Source organism: Myotis daubentonii, chromosome 11, assembly GCF_963259705.1.
Source record: "Myotis daubentonii chromosome 11, mMyoDau2.1, whole genome shotgun sequence".
In the NCBI taxonomy this organism is placed as follows: Eukaryota; Metazoa; Chordata; class Mammalia; order Chiroptera; family Vespertilionidae; genus Myotis; species Myotis daubentonii.
Genome location: NC_081850.1, coordinates 32,685,811 through 32,710,505, shown reverse-complemented (window position 1 = coordinate 32,710,505; position 24,695 = coordinate 32,685,811). Strand labels below are relative to the sequence as shown.

The 24,695-nt window shown below is 41.3% G+C and overlaps 1 protein-coding gene and 1 non-coding gene across 4 annotated transcripts in view; both read left to right on the top strand.

Moving 5' to 3' along the window:
- The window catches only part of PDCD1LG2 (programmed cell death 1 ligand 2), a 97,959-nt gene that overhangs the window by 62,033 nt on the left and 11,231 nt on the right, over window positions 1-24,695 (top strand). The gene's annotated exons all lie outside the window — the stretch shown is intronic.
- Window positions 5,466-5,571, top strand: LOC132212853 (U6 spliceosomal RNA). Its single transcript, XR_009447799.1, has one exon. It is a non-coding gene; the product is annotated as a U6 spliceosomal RNA (small nuclear RNA).

Here is a 24,695-nt window from a genome sequence, read left to right as displayed (position 1 = left end):
TGAAACCACAGATAAGGGGGACTACTATAAGCTCCTATTTGACCAGTGGACCGCAGTGACATTTGGGGTTCCTAAGGATTAGCATCATTTCCGAACAGTGTTTAGAAATCCCTGAAAAGCCGGGGTATTTCCATTTCTCCCAGTGCACAGACACCTTAGTGAATGATTTGGGGATGGCTTGGAGGGAGATCTACAGTAAGTATTTGTGGCATTGTTGCAGGGTCCTTTCTCAAGGGGTCTCTTCTTCCTCTCCAACCCGGAGCTTCAGATCTGTGAACTAATAAGGTCTGGGAATGTAAGAAGTTGTGATTCTCAGTTGTGAGAACTCAAGTTATATTTCTATTGCTTTGGTAGTCCAGCCATATGTTTAATTCTTAGGGTCAACCACCACCAAAGATTTTTTTTACTTTGAGTAAAAAATTCTGATTGCCACTCTGGAAACAGGACAGTCATATGGAAAAGCCACTGCAAACAGCTTGGGTGGGGCTGCAAGTTAGATGGGCTGGGGTCTCATACAATCATCAGGGCAGAGGGAACAGTGTGAGCCAGGCTGATGGAAACTCAGATATGGCTGGCAGTCAGCTCTGAGATGGGGAGGCCTCAGCATAGGAACAATGACCCCTGTCTGGGAAACAGTTGCCCCCGAGTTCTTGCTCTCCAATATAAATTTAAGAAAATATTGCAATTATTTTGGTCTATAAGCCTTTTCCTCCTCAGCCAGATTATGCCCCTGTCCCTCCAAATGTGCTGTGTTCTGACCCTCGATAAAAGCCACGGGAGTTAACAACAGTAGGGTTAGGAACCCCATGCATAGCAACTGCCTCATATGTACTTATTACAGGTTTTTAAGCAAAGAAAGGCTAGCATCCTCAAATGGGAAGTGAGAGGCTTCTTCCACTCTCAGGGATATGTGGGGAATTCAAGATTCTCAGCTTCATCCAAGTCCGCTCAAATAAATGTTCCCATTCCCGGTTTCAGAGTCCTATTCCTTCCAAATTACTGCCTAAATTTTCACATGTGCAACTAGGTCAGTTTGTGAATTAGGTCTGAGTTTTTAGTCATGTCTGTCCTATAACTAGAAGGAATAGGAGTCACTGTTAGGGCAGCCTTAGAAAAACTTGGATGTTCTGAAGATTTGAGCTGAAATCATGATGCTATTGCATGCCACAGATTGCCAGTGCCCATTTTGCATTGGCAAAATGTTCAGTTCTGAGTTCAATGCAAATCAATCCCAGAATCCTACTTTTGACAGTCTGTTTCCTAGCACCACTCCTAGTATCAAATGCTGCTGTAAGAGTGACACATTCAGGAACTGGGAACAGTAAGGAATTCCCTCCCACATTCCAGTTCCCTTAGGGTTTCCTGTCCCCTGAACTTAATGGGAAACCAGCTGACAAGGGAGATTGATAAATGAGGTTTGAGAATCCCAGCCCTACCACCACAGCGCAGAGTAAAGAAAGAAAGGCTTGAACTGAGAACAGAACACAAATAACCAACTCATTCCTGAATCAAAACTTCTCTGGGTAAACAGATGTATTCCTTGAAAGAGGAAAATACAGAGACTAAGAATCCCAGTTAGACTGCAGTACAAGGGACTTTCTTAAACTTTGTGGCATCTAACCAGGTTATAAAAACCTAACATATTATTTGTTGATTAACTGAATAAGAAAATAACAGTTGGGCACCTACTTTGGCCATGAGCATAGGACAAATAAATTTATTTTTAAATGCATCTTATAGAAGAATTTGCAATTTGTTGTATCATTTGACTGCAAGTGAAAGAAAACCTGATATAAATTGGCTTTTGAGAAAAAAAGAAATATTGGTTTATGTAATTGAATAATAAAAGATGCAGATGGGCACAGGGGTCTAACAATGTCTTCAAGATCTAAGGTCTTTGTACCATCTCTTCACTCTGCTTCCATTTTGTTAACTGCTTTTAAACAAGTTCTGCCTTCATGATCACAGGATCTCTGCCAGTAGTTAGAAAACCTTCCATGTTCAAATCCACCAACGCCCTACACACACACACACACACACACACACACACACACACACACACACAAAACGAGTGTTTTTTTCCAACATTCCCCCCAAAAAATTGAGACATGAACTCTGGACAAGCTTATGTCATGTTTATTCTCCTAAACCAATTACTGAAACAAACAAAAAAAAGGATATGTAAGTAGTGTCTTAAGTCTGGAGCTCCATTCAGAATATTTGAGCTTAAAGTAGGATGCCTGATAGGTCCCCAAAGTAAGATTGGATGCTGGAGATACAGACACCAAAGCCATTTATTCAATCAATCAATAATTGATGAGCTGTTACTTCCCACAAGGCTCTATGTTAAAGGCCAGGAATTCAAGATGGGTATGTCATGATCTTTATCTTCAAGGAGTTCAAAACTAGCCTGGGAAACCAGAAATGAATGTAACCCTGGTGTGTCCTGGATGTTGGGACAGATGCATAAGAAAGTGATATCTTTTGTGTTGAGGTGTTGAAAGTGCCCAAATGGATCCAGACTTTTCCTGGAACGTAGAGCACAAGATGTCAGGAACATATTGTAAAAAATATTTATCACTATCATATAAGGCCACTTCCAAATTTGTGATGTCACATTTTCAGAAGTTAATCATCCCATCTGTCTTGATGATACATTTCTGACTATCATGGCATATAGATGTGCTGAAGTGCTGGGAAGGGTTAGACTATACATTCCTCCTTTAGTTGAGCTTGAAATATTGCTGGTAGACAACATGAGGTTACCATTATAGCTAACTTTCACACCATATACTAGATATTGTTCTAATTGCTTTACATGTGTTATTTCATTTAAACTTCACAATTCAATAAAACAGGAACTATTATTGTCTCCATTTTACATATAAGCAAAATAAGACCCAGTGAAATTTGACAAATTGCTCATTTCACATAGCAGAGCTAGACTTAAGATTCTGCAAGCCAGCCATGTAACAAGAAATCAGATCCTAGATCTGTAACAGTCTTATGGCATTTAAAAATTATATTTGTGTTCTGTTTTCTCCAAAAGCCTGTGAGGTGCCTGGGAGCAGGAGCTGATTTTTATGTATTTATGTAGTCCTAGCACCAAATACAAGGATTGGCACGTAGAAGATGCTGAACAAATATTACAGGATTGAATTTGGAGGCAATGTGCATTAAGTCTAGGGAAAAGAGTCCAACATGGAAAAATGTGTTAGTGAATCCCAAGCCTGTCCAAGCCTGTCAGTCTGTCCCTCCAGTGGCCATGAATGCATCAAATTCAGATACTTGATGACATCAGCCATTGAAATTATTTCAGCCACCATCCCCTCTCTGCACCCCATACTGATTCAATGGATACTGAGAATCTGATTATAATTTCATTTCTCATATAGACTTTTCTATGGAAATAGAATGTTCTGAAGCAAATTCTGATCTGCACATTAATTGTATTTTTTTTTAATTGTAGAAAAGTCTTTTAGGAGTTTGGTTAGTGCAATCCAGTTTTTCAGACTTATTCTGACTATGCAGAATCATTTTTCTGAACTTTTACCTGGTAAGATAAGACCTTGCTGATGCCAATAGGAAACTCTTTTCTTATAAGAGTTCTTTGGTCATCAGCTGCCTCCTATAACATCTTTTCTATAACTGTGTATTCTCAACAGCAGGCTCCTCTTAGGAGAAGTAAACTCAGAGAGTGGCATGTTTTCTGCTTTGTTCTGTAAAAATAGAATTCCATGTTAAAACAGAACAGCTGCAAGTACAGAGGAAGCAGCTAATGCCTGAAAGTTTGGGTTGAATAGATGGAGGAGAAATATAATCAGGCTGTGAGTCAAATCAAGCAGCTTCCCTGTGTCTCCGTTCCGCGTGCTTTAAAATTCAAAAAATGAAATGCTGACATTACAGGTAATTTAAAATTTAAATCAAGCAAAACTTAAGTAGGTCTTTTCAATCATTACATTGGCAAAGCTTTTGAAATTATAACACATAATGTTCCAGAATGTGGTTTTAAATTAGTAGACTCATAAATTATCAGTGGTCATATAAGTCAGCACATACTAGTACAATTATTTTGGAGAGTGATTTGTCTGTAGATAAGAGGCCATATGATTTGTCATACCATTTAATTATACTTATGTAAATATACTCTAAGGAAATAATCCAAAAATATAGAAAAAGCTAAGACCATGGAGAGGTCCATTGCAAATGTAAAAATATGATTTTTAAAAAGCTTTACCATAACAATAAGTGAAAAAGAGCAAGTTACAAAACTTGATATTCACTTAGATTACTTTCTAAGTTTAAAAAATGAGCTCAAAAAATAAGCTCTGGTGTATAGCAAGAACCATGTCAAGGTTCATACTTTTCCAAGGATTTTCTAAACGAAATCTGTAGATTAAAGTGAAATGTATGTTATATGGAAAATAATAGATTAATTACAGTATTATCTAGAGGCCCAAAACTGGAAATAACCTGTCAAGCAAAATGAAAGTTAATTAGTCTTAGTGATTTGTATATTTGCATTATACTACTATCTAGCAATAAAAATGACAGGAAGATTATATAGAAATATGAAATAGTTGCTATGATATAATTTTAAGTGAAAAAAATAGTTTCCATATATTGAGCACTTACTCTGAGTTTATCACTCTGTCACTCAGTTTTCACACATTATCTCTTTCCGTGCTCACAGAACCCAATGAGTAGGGATGAGGAAATTATACAGATGAGAAAATTGAGACCAGTTACTTAATTTTCTCAAGTCCACACAGTAGAGGCAGAATTCAAACCTCAGCTAACAACATGAAAGCCATTTCTATGTATTCAACATGCTGTAAAAGCTCTTGACTCGTGAGAATAATAAGCAAAGGGAGAGCGAGAGGGAGAGAGAGAGAGAAAGAGAGAGAGAGAGAGAGAGAGAGAGAGAGAGAGAGAGAGAGAGAGAGAGAGAGAGAAGAGAGAAGAGAGAAGAGAGAAGAGAGAAGAGAGAAGAGAGAAGAGAGAAGAGAGAAGAGAGAAGAGAGAAGAGAGAGAGAAAGAGAGAATGAGAATCACAGTGGGGCAGTGAAGTAGGTAGTCTTATAATAGCTTGCTTTCAATTGCAGTGTTGAGTCCAAATAAATAAGAAGAAAAAAGTGAGAATGAAACAAAAGGCTGGAAAGTAGTGGCCGCTGCAATCCCGGTCCTTGATCAATCAACAGTTCTCTAGAAGAATCACATTTGCCAAGAGGGGGCTGCTGGTGCTGATTTGTTTGCCATTCAGGGGTCAGTGGGGAGGAGGGGGGGGTTGGGTGGGGTGCGGGCCCAGCCCTTCCAGCTTGCTGGGTGGTGTGAGGAGGCGCTCAGAGATATTGAAATATTAATGACTTTATTAAAGTGGTGGGATTGTGTGAAATTTTCCCCCTTATTTCTATTTCATAAGGTTTTTTTGTAATGCATAGTACTTTTGTAAAATATTATTTTAAGTGCTTGCTTTAGCAGTACATATACTAAAATTGGAACCATACAGAGAAGATTAGCATGGCCCCTGCACAAAGATGACATGAAATTCACAAACCATTCCATATCAAAAGTATACACATAGATATTGTATTTGTCCTCTGTGATATAAAAACTTGAACTCTGTAAAGCTCATTGATCAATGAAACACTGTCATGTGTACTCCAGCAATGGTACTTCTGGCAATATAAGTGTTATTAGGAATAGGAATATCTGTCATTTCTTTTTAAAAATTTGGGGATTACTCCCAGAGTCCTTTTTTTTTTTTTTTTACACGTTTGAAAAGAAAATCTAAAACCTCGTACTCCTTTTTCCCCTTCCTTCTCCTTTGCTTTCTCAACTAAAGTTAGAATGATACTAACAGTAACTGTCTCTGTTGATGTGATAAGATAATTAGGAACTTTTATTTTCTTTATATGTTTTCTGTATTTGAAAGGTTTTAAAAACACATTTAACATTTTTTGTTATTGTTGTTAGCCTCCTTACCCGAGGATATTTTTCCCATTGATTTTTAGAGATAATGGAGGGAGTGAGGAGAGAGAGAGAAAGAGAGAGAGAGAAACATTGATGTGAGAGAGATACATTGACTGGTTGCCACTCACATGTGTTCCGACTGGGCCCTGGATAGCACCTGCAACCCAGGTACGTGCCCTTGACCAGGAATCAAACCTGCCATCTTCAGTGTGAGGGCCGTTACTCTATCCACTTAGCCACACCAGCCAGGGGAACACATTTCACATTTTAAATCTGAAAAATAATATTTATACCTTAGTGTCTTAACTTATCTTATTCAAGTTCTAAAGCTTCTTTAATATTTTGAAATTTAGAATTGTATTGTCTGTCTATCGAAAATCAAAAGTCATTGCCTGGCCAGCATGACTCAGTGGTTGAGTATCGACCTATGAACCAGGAGGTCACAGTTGCATTCCCTGTGGGTTTCTGGCTCAATTCCCAGTAGGGAACATGACTCTGTCTCATCATTGATGTTTCTATCTCGCCCTCTCCCTTCCTTTCTGAAATAAATTTAAAAATGTTTTTTAAAGAGTCACCCAAATATTAAATACAGTGGTATTTTTGCCAAAATTTTTATATGTACAAGCCAGGTTTTTCCCCTTTCGTCAGGTGCAAAGTTTGACCTGTGTTTTTAAGGGAATCTGAAGAGAAACTAAACGATGAGTTTTTTAGGTGAACGTTTGAAAAAGCACTGGGGTTGCCAGAATCCTCCCCGCTTACCCAAATGCCGCATCTGCCTCTGCACACAACGCATGACTGGCTGCCACGGGCATGTGACGCACATGTGACGGGATGAGCCACTCCGTCTTCTCAAGCAGTGCCCTGGGGAGTTGTCCTCCAGCACCACCCTCCTGAAAGCAGAAAATTCAAAGGGAGGGAGGGAGAGGGGTCTTTCTAAAGCACAAAAACTTTTTTGATGTTCTAAAATGAAAAGAAGTAAAGAGCAAGGAGTGCTGGATGCTGGAATGTGACATTTGAAAGCTGTTAGGAAAATGTCAGCCTAACAGGCTCCAGGCTTTGGTCCCTGAGAGGCAAAACAAGTTCCAGCCCAGGCTGACAGAGACTCTGCTGTTCTGAGTGTTCATCGTTGAGACAGGGGATTCATTGCGCTATCCTGACAGCATCTCCTCCCTTTCAGGGCTGTTGTGGGGAACGGTCCCCAGGCTCTATCAGATTCCATTTTAGGACTTTAAACCCCCACTTAGCACTGTAGGAGATGTTGCAATGGATACACAGTCTGTACTCAATCTGTTCCAGCTTGAGGAATTCATGGGAGCTGGGGAAATACCTTGCCCACAGGAAAAGTTGTATAAAAGAAGCAAGGCCAGGTACAATTAAGTGTCTGATGAATAGAAACAGACCATAAGACTCAAAGGAATTCAGAGTAGGCGGGAGCTCTGCCTGGGCGGGAGAAGCACAGGAGAGCAGGAGGGGATGAGACATGCCCTGGACCTGGGAGATTTTCAGTGATGGGGAGAGAGTAGGTAAGTAATGGGGGCAGGGCTAATAGTGAAAAATGTCACCAGCCTGCCTGGCAGTGGAAGTGACCAATCTGAATGCACACCAATCCAAATGCTAGGGAATCGTCCTGGAAGCTCATAGCTGAACCTGGAGTTACTCCTGGGTTGTTAGGTTGTGGGAATATCAAGGAGGCCTGGGGGAAGGACAAGCCTCAGGGGATGGCCTGGGTGGTGAAGCACTCAGGGTGCTGGGGGCAGTTCTATCCAGTTCTATCCCCAACAGTGATGCCACCACACCAGTGAGTACCTGCTGAAAATCAGCCTTGAATGAGGACAATGGTATAACAAGAACATTTAAATCATGCTTTCCCATATGGGATTTCATTCAACCTACCTGTCAGTCTACCTACCTACCTACCTAACTGTCTAACAGGCCACCTATCTATCTGTCTGTTTCTCTGTGCATGTATTTGTCTGTCTGTCTGTCTGTTCATGAGAGAATAAAAACACAGTAAAGGTACAAACGTGAGAATGAAAGCGGCCTTCCTTCATCTTTCATTCAGTTATTTAGTTATTCCTCTAACAAACTCAGTGTCCCTGGGTATTGGACACCCAGCTGGGCACTGAATTGAAGAGCCTGCCCAGGGTTGAAATTGTCACAAGGGAATTGGGCATCACGCAACAAGCCCTGATGTCTATCCAGGACCGAAACTGAAAATGACAACAGAAGGAAGCAAGAGAACCACAATCTGAGTATGAATCTATTGCAGGTGTTGGAGGAGTTAGGTCCAACAGGGAGAAACCTAGACTCAGTATTGAGTCAGAAACTGGTGGGCTCACACAGACATTGCAAACAGCATTAAAAGAAGCAAGTCAGGCCTGAGTCACTCATATTCAGCATTAGTAACAAATCATCATATCATCATTTAGATTTCTGTGGCAAGTTAAAATTTGCAAAGCATTTTCAAATGTCTTATACTAGTTGAGCCTTCCTAATTAAAAGCTGGTAAAGAAAATAGAGCAAATAGTGGCATTTTATAGATAAGGAAATGGGTTAGAGAAGTTAAGTAACTTCTTGACTAACTTACCCTACATCTTTTTAAGTAGCATAACTAGTTTGGTAGCTTAGAGAAATGTCATAGGCACAGACTATCTTGATTTTTATCACAGCACACCACAAAGGGTTGCATTTATATACATGTGAATAAGTTAATATGGTTGGGAAAGGAGGTTGGACCGACAAAACAACTCTTAAAAAATTCTCTTATTTCTGTGTACCTCTCTCTTACTGGTGACTGGTATGAAGACATAGTAGATTAGCTTATGCTATATGAAGATGAATACAGCAGGGAGAATATTCATTTACATATATGAGAGTTTTCTCATTTAAAATGCCAGGTTGAGTCTCTAGGTCAAGATCAAGAAGGTAGAAAATAAAGTCTTGCTTTTTATTTACCTACTTTAGATGGAAGAACCTTGGTTTGTTAGGAGTTAATGGGAAAAGGGAGCTTGATATAAAGTAATATGAGTGATATCCTACTCATGAACTACAAATGTGCCACAATTACAAATGTAGGTCAAACTGAAATCTAATTGCTAAATAGCTAAGAAGAACTTTAGCACCACTGATAGTAGGATACTGTTCAGAACTGGAATCAAATAGTCTTGCTGTGCCTACTATGTCTAGAACAGCCTGTTATGTGGAGTATTTTGTTCTATTCTGAGCCCTACTTGCTAATTGGGACATTGTTAGATGGGAATAGATCTGGGGGAGGCACCCAAGATGGTGATGGGTTTGGAAACCACCATAGACTAGGAATACCTGAAGGAGCTGGGTGTATTTCACCTACAGAAGTGTTAAGCCAAGACATGAAAGCCAAGTTCAGTGCGTACACTTACACTGAAGTAGAGTTTTGTCCAACAGCTGGAAAGAGCTCACTAACAACTAGAGCTATTCATCAAAGGTTAATCTCCTGGTTGCTGGATATACAGGGTGGGCAAAAGTAGATTAAATTACCAGCCATTGTTACCTAAAAGATAAATCATAAGGAAGGGTATCAAATAATAATAATAATAATAATAATAATAATAATAATAAAGACAAATAATACAAATATATAATACAATAATTAATAAGTAATAATCAACACTAATAAAAGAGAAAAATGGTAATTGGCGTACGAGCTACCCTTTTCATTGGCTAATCAGGGCTATATGCAAATTAACTGCCAACTAAGATTGGCAGTTAACTGCCAACAAGATGGCAATTAATTTGCATATGTAGGCACAATGCAGGGAGGCGAAAGGGAAAGCAGGAAGAAGGCCCCTGCCACTGACAGTGATCGGAAACCCAGGGGGGAGCTAAGAGCTGGGGGGCAGGGCAAAGGCGGCCCTGGGGCCGCCTTTGCCCTGCCCCCCCACCATGATCGGAGAATCAGGCGCCTTTTCCGCCCTGGCCAGTGATACCAGGAAGTAGGGGTGGAGCCAGCGATGGGAGCTGGGCACGGTCGAAGCTGGCAGTCCCAGGAGCTAGGGGTCCCTTGCTTGGGCCTAAAGCGAAGCCCATGATCGTGGGGCCGCTGCAGCTGTGGGTCCCCGCTGCCCAGGCCGGACGCCTCAGCCAGAGGCGTCAGGCCTGGGCAAGGGGCCGATCCTGCGATTGGAGGGTGATGGGGGTCAACGCCTGAGGGCTCCCAGTATGTGAGAGGGGGCAGGCTGGGCTGAGGGACACTCCCCCCACACACACACACCCAGTGCACGAATTTCGTGCACCGGGCCCCTAGTCTATAATAAAAAAAAGTGTAATATGGAAATCAACTGGACAACACGCTATGACACACACTGGCAGCAGGACACCCAAGGCGGGTGTGATGCCATTGGTCGGGGGCCCCCCGCCATTGCCCCACGATCACCCCGCAGAGAGAGGCCCAGGCCACCCAGCTGGTGGTGCTGCAGTGGGTGGGCAGGGCCTCGCTCTGCAGGGCGATCAATCTGGAGGCCCCATGATCGATTGCCCCACAGAGGGAGGCCCAGATCACTGGCCAGTGACGCTGTGGTGGGTGTGCAGGGCTGGCCAGCGATCACCCTGCAGAGGGCCCAGGTCAGCCAAGTGATCACACCCCATGCCTGTCTCGCACAGAGAGAGGCGACCGGTGGTTGGGCTTGGGGCGGGGGGGAGAGCAGCGCCGCACAGATGGCAAGCAGTGGCAGCAGTGGGGGCGAGGCCAGCTGCCAGCAGCCAGGGGAAGGAAAGCCCGGATAGGCCCTGATCTCCAGCCAGGCCTAGGACCCTACCCGAGGGATCCCAGATTGTGAGAAGGCACAGGCCGGGCTGAGGGACACACCCCTCTCCCCCATGCATGAACTCCATGCACCGGGCCTCTAGTACAAGAATAAACTCTGTGTTTCTCGTACTCACAACTGTAAACCTAGTTTTGCCCACCCCTGTATTCATATAGCTTGGAATTGCCATTTTTCAGGCTACTCTAGAAGGTATTCTTCCATTAGGAGGTGAGCCTTTAAGGTCTCCTTCTGATCCTAAGATTCTATGATTTTTCAAACTAGTCACTTCAGTTCTTTTGAGGATGGGTTGAGGATGGAACGAAATGACTCTTGAGTTCCCTTCCAGCTCAGCCCCGCTAGCAGTACCTAGGTTCTAAGGCGCAGCCTCACTCATGTTTCACATCAATACCAGACAGGAATCTTTCATCTTCAACTTGGCTCCCAATATCTTATCCTCAACTAAACTTTCCTCTACCAACTAACTTATTTTATTTAATACTCTCAAGGTCCATCCATGTTGTCATGAATGGCAATATTTCATCTTTTTTTATGGCTGATAATTATTCCATTGTAAGGGTGGGGGACTTAATTGTCTTTTTAATCATGTAAAACTAAGATTCTAGTCTGCAATGGAAAGGTTGAGACCATTCATTTATTTATTCATTCACTGAGCAAATATTTATTGAGCACCTGCTGCATTCACACAAGGCACTGTACATAAAAGGCACTGATTATATAAAATGGTTGTGTTTACTGTGAGTAGAATTGTAGCCCTGAGAGTGGGTTTCCTTGCTGTCATGATCAATGGATTCTTGTCTGTAGGTGTCTCATGGCAGCAAGATAGGGATGAGGGGAGATGTCCTTCCTATGAGGTCAGGGTAGGAGAAGTTTTGGAGGACCCAGTTTTATATTCTTCTTTTCTGCATTGCTATTTCTTTGTGTTATTCCCATATCTCCTTAGTAAAACTGGGTTAAATGTGAGAGTCTGTTCTCTGTTGTGAGGAATTATAAGATCCACTGCCACTGGGGCCCCAGGTGGTTACCTAAAGTAAGCATTCCTTAGGAATTTCCAGAAATCCTTGAGGAGGAGAGGTCGAGGCTAGCTTTCTTATGGGCGTGTGAGGGGATGCGGCTCAGTTATTTGGATATTAATTATAAGTGCAAACCTTTGAAGGCTGACACCTCTGTTACACATTTGTCTTTGTGGGGGGCTTGAATGGTCCTCACAAAGAGACTGGGCACACTCCCATGATACCAAATCGCTGGGCACCGGGGAGTCATCTAGAGCAGTTTCCTCTCCAGAGCGTGAATAATGTAAAAAATGCAAGTTACTTCCTATGATGGGATAAAAATATCCTGAACCAGCTGACTGAAACGGATTACAGATTGCCAATCCCAGGTTATTTCTGTTGATTCCTGTCTTTTCCTTCTCTACCTAGCATCCATTCTTCTCCCAAGCTCCAACCCAGTTATCCAAGAAGAAATGAACACATAGGGATATCTGCTATGCTACACTGGGCTGTGCTGCATAAATTATTTCACTTAACCCCTTACAACAATTTGGTAAAATAGGTAGGGTTCTCCCCAGTTTTCTTAGGACAAATGGAAGCTGAGAGTCCTATGTCCAAAGTAATACAGCCAGTAAGTAGGTAAAGTCCTGGGTTCCTAATACTTTACACAAATCTCAAAGAAAAATGTATTTTAGGGTTAGTCTAAGCAAAACATAAATAATCATAAATTATTGCCTATCAGTGGACACTGCCTTCTGATTGTAACTGAAACCAGAGCGCCAGGGGGCTCAGGTGTAGATACTTCCTCTCTACCTAGAAAACTGCCACACACAAAAAGGAAGTGGTGAAAGGCAGTTGCAGGCAGATCATGGCAAAATCGACCAACTTTCTCAAGTGGTAGGAGTAAAGACACCATATCTATCTGTCCTGAGGAAACAAACTATTGTCTAGACTCTAGAGGTTAACAGAAACCTGTGGTTTCAAACCCAAGTTGTTTGGCACATCTGGCCCAACAGTTTATACTTAAAAAATATATCCCCCACTCATACAAAATCATCCTATATAATAAAAGCCTAATATGCAAATTGTCCCTCAACTGGGAGTTCGACCGCTTGCTATGACATACGCTGACCAACAGGGGGCAGCATGGACCATGGTGGGCATCGGCGACACGGCGCTGGCAGCGGGCGGCAGTGGAGGTGCAGCCGGCCCTGATGGGCCCCGACGAGAGTGGGACCACAGCAGGATGGTGGAGCAGGTGAGTGGGCAGCACCAGGCCGAAGTGGTTGTGGGCAGGGGCCCAATCGCCCCACCGATCACCCACAGATGGCAACGAGTGGTGGTGGCAGGGGGCAGTGCTCCTAGGCACTGAGGTGGTGGCATGTGGGTGTCGAGGGAAGGAGGAGGCAGGGAAGGGAGGAGGCAGGGAACCTGATTGGCCCTGATTGCGGGCCAGACCTAGGGACTGCATCCGTGCACTAATTTCGTGCACCAGGCCTCAAGTGTTTACATATAAAGGCATCTCTGTGGTCCACAGTTTGGCCTCTTATGAAGGACTGGACAAGTAGGCCCTTGTAGACCAGTAACAGTTTGGGGATTGGCTCAAATGCATGGATAACACTCTGAGAAGCACTGATACTGCTAGTACTTCCCTTTTTGATACAACAGTCTTACTGTGGGTTACTTCTAAGATAAACCTAAGCATTTGATCCTCTACCTATCAATTCATTGCAAATGATTTCTTTCCTCTTTCTCTTCTTGTCTTTTTTTTTTTTTTTTTTTTTTTGTAGTTCAAACAATCTGCAGGCCTGCTTAAATTACCACAGTCTTTAATTACAACAGACTTTCTGAAGGAAATAAAAGAGATTGAAGGTCTAGATTTTTATGTTCTTTCCAATGATTGCTGTGTAACTCTGAGGAAGGCTAATTTTTATCCTTTCAGAGATGAAAGTTGCCTCTGACAGCACTAAGGTAGAACCTCAGTATTTGAATGTTTCCTCTGATTTTCCCCTTTCCTGGTCCTGTACCCACATTTTTAGAGAAACCACATAGCAGTGGGAAAGAGGTAGAGAGAACACTTAAGCAGAGCTACCAACTCATGGTAAGCATCTACATTGGTCTCTCTGCAGTCTTCTTGTAGAATTTAAAAGCCAAATCAGACACCACCATACCACCCTCTGAACCTTCCCTTTGTCATCCCTGTTTTGTGGTAACATAATTTTCTATCACAGAGTGATGATACTATTGCAACCTTAAAGGATACTGGGCTGAATTGTCAGAAACAGTTTGGGGAAAGAGTGTTATTTCTCTTTTGCTTCCTCTCCCCTGAAGGTCTCTCTGTGCACCTCAAACTCACTCTTCACCCCAATTTTCTTTTGAAGGGAAATTAGCCAATGGGAGACACCCCCGCTTGACCTCAGTGGCTCACCAGAACCAGAGCCAGGCCCGCCCTCAGTCAAGTTCCGTAAGGATCTTCCATGGGTGCTGAAGCCCCACTTGCACCTGGATCCCCCTTAAGATTTCTCTTGGGGGGAAAAAATAGGGGAAGTTGAGCAGAGAACAGAAACTACAGAGTCTTCCATCTTCAACTGTTCCTACTGTTCTGATGAGCTGCCTGGGGCTAGAAAGGGAGAAATCTAAGATTATGGCTTTTAAAGGCTTTGGGAAGGGATCTTTGGGGATCTCCCAGGAGATCTGAAAGAAGATCTATAGAAAGCCCTGCAGTTACTAGGAAAGTGCAGATATCAGTGCCTGGCAGACAGTAGGTGCTCAATATATACATTAAATAATTGAATGTTGGATGAATAACAGGGCAAAAGGGCAGACGCAGGAGAGATGAGGGTGAAGCAGGGCTGTGTACAAATGACATTCACCTTCCTTTCTTCCTGGGATCTTTTTCAGGGTTGCTTTTGCTTTTGCTTTTTCCATTTGTTCCAGGAGGATGCCCAGACACCACCTCCATGGTGATGGTTTCATGATCATTTCGCCCTTCCAACCTTAGTGATTGCTAGATTCAGAGTTCTATACCTCCTAGGAGGCTCAAGATAGCAAGCCAGGAGAGTAAGAAAGAGAGAGAGAGAAGGAAAGGGCACACAGAGAAGTCTGCATTCTTTTCCTTCCATTTTCAGTTGCTGGTGGTTATGGGCAAGTTAATTCCTTCACCCCTTTGTTTTCCGTAACTGTGAATTATAGGTAATATCACTGAGGCACCCCGAGGCTAAATCGATTGATGGTCCCCATGAACAGGAAAACCAAAATGAAATTGTGAAGTGGGCAAAGTTATCTTTAGGAACTCCCTTCTATTTTAGAACCACTTTAGGTTCCCCAGTGCTCTAATTTCTTCATCCATATCTGCTCTCAAGAAACATTTCATATTCTCAGATAATCTCAGTTTAAAAGATAAACGAATGATGAGACGCAAAGAGTTAGCTCTCTCTTGCTGTGCTTCAATGCTAATATGAGAGCACAGCCTCAAACCAAAGGAATGATAACACCACTAATAAAGCCAGTGCTTACATGGCTCTTTCTATATGCCAGGCACTGTTCCAAGCACTTAACGGTCTCGGCAACACTGAGGTAGAAACCATTTTATCGGTGAGAAAACTGAGACACCGAGAGGCTAAGTGACTTGTGCAAGGTCACACAGCAAATTAATAATAGGTCAAGAAACATACCCTGGAACCGTGGCTCTAGAATCCATTCTTGGAACTTCCCTGGGAATGAAAGCATAAGGGTGGAAATTTAAGAAGAGCAGTACATCTTGTGGGAAGACTCTCAGCAAAATTCAGATCCATTTTGCAAGTCACTGTGACATGTGCTCTGCAAGGAATTGACCTCAGGCAACTTAGTCCTTTTCAGTTTCATCTTCCTCATACATAAATTAAGGAGAAATGACTCAAGTACAAGATTATTTCTTATAGCAATGTTGTGTAATAGCAAATGACTGGAAACAACCTAAATGTCTATTGATAGGAGACTGACTAAAATATGATTGTACCTGCATAAAATGGAATATAATGCAGCCATGAAAAGGAGTAAGGTAAATCTCTATATACTACTCGAAAGTGATTTCTAGAATATATTATTACAGAAAAAAACTACAGTGCTTCCCTGGGCACATAGTATACATATTGGAGTAAATAATGGTGATGGGAATATAAAATATATTCCTTTAGGCTTGTATGTGCGTGCATACAGGAAACCTATGGAATTCGTTGCTTCAGGAGCACTGAGTGGATGGGGAACAGAGAAAGGAGGAAGTGAGCCCTATACTAGTTAGGGTCCCAGCAGGAAATACATGGCACGCTCAAAAGGTGTAATGGAAAGGAGTTTAATGAAAGAATGGCTTACAAAGGTGTGGACAGGGCTCAGGTGCCCAATAAAGGACGGTGATGTGCCTGCCTTTGGGCTAGCTGCGCTGGGGAATAATTACAGGCCTAGGCCCTGCGGGACAAGGTAAATGGTTACCTGAACTCAGAGAGAGAGCTCTAGGCATAGAAGGGGCCACTGAACAGAAGCCATAGCCTTCTCTAGATAAGCCCACAGCCAGCAGGGAAGGAGCTGGGGAAATAAATGCCCTGACCACCCCTTCCCCTCCTGCCCCCAGGTCTCTTGCCAGTGCTGCTCCATGAGAGAACCCTGCCAGGAGCCCAAGTTTGAGGGCACTGTCAATGCAGCCTTTGAGATGATCCTCTCAGAGTACAAGGGGATCTGGAGAGCAGACAGGGAGTATCTACTGAAGAGATTGTAATACCCTTTTTACCTTGTAAATTATAACTATAAGCATAGATAACTTATTTGAAAAGTAGTCAATTTTGTACACACAATAAAAGAAATTTACAAATGAAACATAAAGGGGGGGGGGGGGGGACTGGGAGTTAAAGCAAACAGGTTTCTAAGTCTCTCCCCGTTTCCAAATTCTACTTATTTCTTTGAAGCCTGTTTTTCACCAAATCGCATCCATAGCTCCACCTAGTGGCAGAGCGGTGCCTCACTGAGGTCAGAGCACAGTCTCACTCCAGGGGAATCTTGGGACTTTCACGCTCTCTTCATCAAAGTGACTGGAAATTTACTTAAATTCAACTTTGAACTAAGTAGTTATGATTGTTCCCCATATTGCAAACTGGTAAATAAACTTAGAGGTAAACAGCATGTGATCCAAGACTGTAAATCATCCACGCGTCCTTAATGCAGTGATTCTCAACCCTCCCTGCAAAATACTGTCCCCTGGGGGGTTTCAGGAAGCTCCTACAGGAGATCCTCATTTAATGGGTCTGAGATGGGACTCAGGCATTATTTATTTATTTATTTATTTATTTATTTATTTATTTATTTATTTATTTATGGTGTGTCTCTCCCCCCCACCCCCCGGGCGCCCCGCCCCATGGTTGTAATGCACAGTCAGGGCTGAGTGTCCCGGCTTTCAAGATTCCTTGCTGCCAACTAGGTGTGTTTTCTCACTACTCCGATGTGCTCCCCCACCCTCCTCGCTTAAGACAAACTAGGTAAGACATTTTCCCGCCCTCTGTGTCTTGCCCTTGGCCTCCAACTCAGCTGTGAGTTCTATTCCAGACACCGCTTAAAAGCTGCCTCCTCCAAGAATCCCCCGCCCCTCACTGCCACACCGACGTTTCTTCTTCCATGGAACCCCTGAAGAGTCTCAAAAATAACTTTCATGATCTCTTTTTTTAATTGAAAATTAATGCAATGCTAGGGTATTCTTTTTAATATCGAATTGACAACAGTCAAAATGTCTGCTCTTTCTGTGAGGAAAATGAGCACTCGCTGTATGATGAGAGTGTAACTTGGTGTAACAGCTTTAAGAACAGTCTGGCAATATGTGTCAAAATGCATTCTGTTTGACCCAGCTGTTCTACTCCTAGGAATTTGTCCTACCCACATAATCACACATATGGACAAAAATGCCTGTAAAAGATATACCCGTTGCAGTATTGTTCATAATATCAAAAGACAGGAAATAACTGAAATGTCTCATTACCAGAGGACTAGTTTAATAAACTATGGTACATCTATAAAATGGAATGCTGGCAAATAAAAAAAAATACAGTATATCTACAGATGCTGATATAGAACAATTCTAAGATATACTGGTAATAGAAAAAAGATCCAATACAATGTTATAGAATGCTCTCATGTTTTTTTAACAAAAGAATAAATATGTATTAATTTATGTTTGCAAATGCATTCACTGTTTTTGAAAGGATACACAAGCAACTGCTTACAACCGACTCTACAAAAGCAAACTACAAGTGATAGGATCTGGGGTGGCAAAAATAGCAAAGAAAAATTTGTAAAATTCCCCATATATTTGATAATATTGAAAACCACATATGTTTTATAATTAATGTGTCAAAGAAGAAATGATAGTGAAAAATTTTACATACTAAAAACTTAGTGATAATAAAAAATACTACCTCACTTAAATGGTCTGAGATGGGATTCAGACCAATAGGATAGTTAAAATGATTCTTTAAGGGAAACTTGTTGATTTAAATGCTTATTTTAGACAAGAAAAAAGGTTGAAAATTAGTGTGCTATGTGTTCAGTTTAAGAAATTAGGGAAAGAACAATAGGAAAAAACAAGTATAAAAAAGTAGATAATAAAGATAAACACAGAAGTTCATGAAAAAGTAAAGATACAAAAGAGAGAATGCATAAAATTAAAAGTTCTGTTTTATAAATACAGAAATAATCTGCAGAGATTGAGCAAAAGAGAGAAAGCACAAATATGCAACATTAGAAGTGAAGGGACATAAAGATAAGGCAAAGTATTTTTAAATGTATCAATTTAGGTCAATCATTTGAACACTTAAATGAAATGGACAAATTCCTTGAAAAGTGTAACTTATTAGAACTTACTCAAAGAGAGAGAAACTGAATTGTCCTACAACTACTAAAGAAATGTCATCAAAGTCTTCCCACAAAGAAAATACTAAGCTCAGGTATTTTTACACTTTTAAGGAAGCGATCAATCCAATCTTTAAAACTATCTCAGAGAGAGAGAAAAAAATGAGACTATGATGCAATTCATTCTATATAACCTTTATATCAAAACAAAGCAAGGACAATACAATAAAGAAATATTATGGCCAATCTCAATTTTAAAAACAGCTATAAAATTCAAATGAAATGCCAATAAAACAAACCCCAGGAGTTTACTTTTAAAAGATAATAGGTCATAAACAAGTTGGATTTATCGAGAAATGCAAGGGTAGTTAAACACTAAAAAATATATAAATATAATTGACTACATTACAGATTAAAGGAGGGGAAAAAAAAAACATGATCTTCTCAGAAGATGCTGCAAACCATACTGAGAGAGAGAGAGAGAGAGAGAGAGAGAGAGAGAGAGAGAGAGAAGCAGACCCTTAAATATCAGGAACAAGATAAAGACCCCTTTTACTTCTACTAACTATTATGCAGGATTTCCTAACAAGCGCTGTAAGACAAGAAGTAACAGACAACAAAGTGGGGAAAAGAGGTAAAAGGTAAAAGTACTGAAATAGAAAAATGGGTAATGACATGAATAGCCATTTTGCAGAAGAGAAAATATGAAGACTAGAAATAAAATCTCCATTTTCATTAGCATTATATAAATATTGATTTTAATTATAATATGAAACCATATTATACTCTTCAGATGGGTTAAAATTAAGAAGTATTACTATACTAAGTAATTGCAAAGACTTGGATCAAGGAGGACTCTTAAGAAGTTAAATGCTGGTGTGAGTTAAATTGGCACAGTCACTCTGAAATGAATTTGACATTATCTTACAAAGTTGAATATGTGAATACCCTATAATGCAGCAATCTGTACTCTTAGGTATACATTGTAGAGGAATTCTTGCATAAGTGCACCAGAAAATACAAACATGGACATTCACAGTGGCATTTTTGTAATAGTAAAAACTGAAACCCTAAAAATCCAACCCAAATGTATCAGTCAGGGTTTGTTTAGAGAAGCAGAACCACTGTGAAAAACAAACACAATAGGGATTTATTGAGGGATTTGGCTGTATGCAGCTATGGGGGCTGGTTATACTGTCTGTGTGAGGCTGGTGTTCTTCTGTCTAGTGCTGGAGTTCAAGTCCCCAGGACAGGCAGTCAGGATGTGACGTCAGGGAAGCAAGGACACACTAGAACCCACAAGGATGGACTGGAATCTGCATGAGTCTCTCAGCACTTCTAAACTTCGGTGCCATTCATGGAGTTAAAGTTAAACACATCTGACCCACGAGCTGGAAAGGCTGAAGCAGAAGATTGCAAGGAGGTGGAGGAACTGTGGGACTGCACAGACCTCCTCAGTGTAAGGAAATATGTCATTCCCTCACTTCCACCTTCTGCATTGGGAGCACAATGCCTCCTGCCTTTTCACGTGAGAAGTCTAAGAGGCCTAGAGCAGTGAAGTGATCTGTAACCTAGGAGTCATTTTAAAGAAAGATACTTATGCATCTGACACTCTTCTCAAGAGAGTCCATGTTGGTATTTTGGATCTGGGCACATGTTATTCCACCTCTCCAAGGGACATTCCTGACCTATGTACTTGTGACTATTGCCTTTGATGATGTCTCATAAGTAGGCTTAGGTAGCTTTGCAATAACAGATCAACTTGTACTTTTATTATCCAAAGGATAATAGATGTGATTTTTGGACTGATTTCCTCCTGAATCAGCTTATATAATAAAGAGGTAATATGCAAATTAACCTTCACACCATAACGCTGTCACAAGATGGCAACGTGCTTAGCGGGAATGGGGCCAGCTGCTCTGTGCGTCTACTGCCCGAGTTCCCTCAGCCCTGCTGGGGGGCGGGTCCTGGTTGCTGCTCCGCACAGCTTCCACCAGGGTGACCAGGCCGGCAGGGGAGGGCAGTGGGGGCGATCAGGCCGGCAAGGGAGCAGTTAGGTGGCGATCAGGCTGGCAGGCAGAAGTGGTTAGGGGCAATCAGGCAGGCAGGCCAGCGAGCTGTTAGGAGGCAGCAGTCCCAGATTGTGGGAGGGATGTCCCAGATTGTAGAGGGTGCAGGCTGGGCTGAGGGACACCCCCCCCCCCCCCCGCATGAATTTCATGTACTGGGCCTCTAGTTATAATATAATCTTATGTAAATTTGGGCATTGTATCCAAATTTTTATTTTATCTAAATGCGAACTGCTTGCTTTGAGCTAAGACCAAGGTCTCAATCTCTATTCAAATCTAGTATGAAATTGTCCATGCTTACTCTATGCCTACTAAGCTAGGGGGAGAAACCACTCTTTGGCAGAGGTAAGTTCCTAACCTTTATTTCTCTATTTTTGGCTACCCATCCAGGATAAAGTTTAAATCCATTACCAAAACAAAGTATTAGTATTAAAATTATTTAAGGGAGAGAATGATAAGTCTTTGTTAATGGATTTATTTTGAGAAATAACAAAGTTCCAGTACTGGGAAAGAGTTTGGCTAATTTCCTCCAGAATATGATAGTAACATGTAACTAGAAGTGCCTTTTTCTCCCTCTGTATCTAAAAACCTTGGGCCAAGAGTAATTAATTAGAGCTTAATGCAATTTTGTATTTGATGTTTTGCTGTGGTGTTAGATTTTGAAAAACAAATACTTTAGTTTAAATCAGATCAGTGAGTGAAAAATCTAGTTTTATAAAATAGCAAATTGAAAGGCAGTGATTTAAATTTGCAATTTTTTCCCCTGCAAAACAGTTTGTCATAACAATGTTTAAATGGTGACTTCCAATATTGACTTTAAAATATGACTCAGCCCAATTTTTCAGAAATGTATTTTTTACAAAGTGAGAAGTATTGGCACTCCTTTCATTTCAATTCTTTTTTTGCTACTTTACTTTTACTCTATTTTTAAAGATAGTTTACAACAAAATTCTCTACTACCCACATTTCTATAAACATTGTGCTTATTGGGTTGTGCTCTGATATGGTTATTATTCAGAGATGCTTTTTTGTTCTTTTTTATTTATTCACTTATTTATTTTTTCCTTTTTATTGAATGTATTGGAGTGGCATTGTTTAATAAAATTATATAGGTTTCAGGTGTACAATTCTATATCATCTGTATGTTGTAATGTGTGTTCACCATCCCAAGTCAAGTTTTCTTTCATCACCATTTATTCCCCCTATACCTTCTTCTACCTCCCCCACCTTCTTTCCTTATGGTAATCACCATACTGTTGTCTGTATCTGTGAGTTTTTTGTGTGTCTTATTTTGTTTTGCTTTTGCATAATTTCTTCACCTTTTTCAGCCAGCCCTGCAACCCCTGCCCCCTCAGACAGCTGTTCTCTATATGAGTCTATTTTGTTTGTTTTGTTCTTTAGATTCCATATATGAGTGAAATCATATGGTACTTGTCTCTCTCTGACTGGCTTACTTCACTTAGCATAATCCTCTCCAGGTCCATCCATGCTGTCCCAAATGGTAAGACTTCCTTCTCTTTTACAGCTGGGTAGTATTCCATTGTGTAAATATCCCACAGCTTTTTTTTTTAATCCAGTCATCTACTGATGGATACTTGAGCTGCTTCCAAATCCTGGCTACTGTAAATAATGCTGCAATGAACATAGGGGTGCATATATTCTTTCTAATTAGTGTTTTTGGGTTTCTTCAGATATATTCCCAGAACTGGAATCAAATCACTGGGTCATAAGGCATTTCCATTCTTAATCTGTTGAAGTGACTTAAAAGAAAGAGAGGCCCGGCCGACATGGCTCAGTGGTTGAGTGTCCACCTATGAACCAGAAGGTCACAGTTCGATGCCCAGTCAGGGCATATGCCCAAGTTGTGAGCTGGATCCCCAGTGGGGGACGTACAGGAAGCAGTCTATCGATGATTCTCTCTCATTGATGTTTCTGTCTCTCTATCCCTCTCCCTTCCTCTCTGAAATCAATAAAAAAATATTTTTAAAATATTACCTATTTTTAAAAAAAGATAGGTAAATTTCCTCCTGAAAGTGATAATTAAAACTACCAATTAGCTGAACACAAGACAGTTTCACACAGAGACAGTAATAATCTGCTTTGACTTACTCTACTCTTTTGGGTTTAGACTTGAGGGTTTAAGATGTCTAGATATGTGTTGCTGGGCTGTGGGTACCTGCCACAAATTGGGTTCTCAGGGAAGCTGATTCTGAGGCAGAGATTAGGGAACAGGAGGTTTATTAGGAAGTCCTCTTAGGATAAAACCAGGCCTGGCTAAGGCCAACATTGAAAGAGAGCTGTGTCCTCTGCCCCAGCACAAGGGGGTGATGAATCAAGGGGGATATAAGACCCAGCTTTTCCTTTCTAATCTGTACCAATTCTGAAGGATGTGTGTTCATTTTAATTAAGGCCACATTTTTTAATCAAGGGTCTGTAAGTATTCATAGCTAAACATTTTTTAAAATTTTGCAATTTGAATTATAATCTTCATTACCAGGAACTGATTTAGAAAAATACCACATTGTACTGAAATAAACTACATATTTATTATCTTAGAGACCTGAAAAAATAGCATTTTCTGATTTCTGGAAAATAGTATCACCTTTCTCTAAGTTTCCTTTTGTTTGATGTCTTTATGTGGCTTCAAAGGGCTCCCCATGCCCTCTGCACCACTTCCCAAATCTGTTCTTGCTATTAATGTTTAGTAACAAAGAAAAACTTAAACAGGACCCACCCGGCTTTTATATCCTGTATGGCTGAACTGTAATGAAAGTTTGAGTCTTTCCAAAAGTCTGGTCTTCACACCGTGGAGGGAAAACAGTTTGGAGAAAAAATGCTTTGAACATTTGAACCATGTAATTTCATCTGAACTACGGAATTCCAAAAATACTTGCTTATTGAAAGGGAAGTTACATTTTTGTGTTAGAACTTGCTGTGTAGAGGGATAAGCATTAGTTCTCCCCTCCCTTCCTTTTTCTCATAAACATAAGAATTAAACACTGTCTGAGTAGCTGGGTAGGAAAGTAGTGTGGAGAAGGTAAGCTGGACCCTGAGGTGAGCTTGCCCTAGAACCTACTTTTGTTGGAGATGTATCTACTCTGCTATTGAGCTCCACTCAGCTGGAGACAATTCCCTCCTCCTGAGAATAATTCAGGGTTCTGGCCATGTCTTTAAGACTAGTTGGATAGAGTCCCAGAGATTTCATCAGTTCTGCTCACTGGTGCCAGTGCACACACCGTACCAGTAGCAAGACTGGAACTTTTGGGTCTCTGCTGGGCAGCCTGGTCAAACAGTACCTTTTTTTTCCCTTTTTTTAGTTAATCCTCACCCGGGATATTTTTCCATTGTTTATTTTTTATTTTTTTATGTTGTAGAGAGTAGAAGGGAGGGGAAAAAACAGAGAGAGAAACATCGATGCAAGAAAGACACATAGATTGGTTGCCTCCTGCACACACCCTGACCAGGGCCGGGATGGAGCCTGCATCCGAGGTAGGTACCCTTGACTGGAAGCGAACCTGGGACCCTTCAGTCGGCGGGCCAACGCTCTATCCACTGAAGCCAAATGGCTAGGGCAAGCAGAATGTTTTAAGGTTCTGTCTGGTTTTAGGTCTCTGTAAGGTCGTCGGGTGTTAGTGATAATATTAATAACTTGAATTTGCAGGAATGTGTACTATGTGCCAGTTGCAAACAATACTGGATACTTTTACATGAATTGCATTATTCAATCCCCACAACAACCCTTTGTGGAATTTGAAGCTTGGAGAAGAACCCAGATTTCGGAAACAATCAGTCTGACTCCAGAACCTTTCTTCACCCCTACTCTGTGAGCCCTGGCTTTTGCTAATGGGTCTCAGTGTTCCAGATTGAAATCTCAGACGCCCGTGGAGCAGGTGCCGCTGGGGCCCTGCCCATGTCTCCTTGGGGCTTTACCAGCGGCCAGCAGCGGCCGCACCTTGCAATGGCTTTCTCTAGTGGCTAGAGGTCCGACTGTGAGC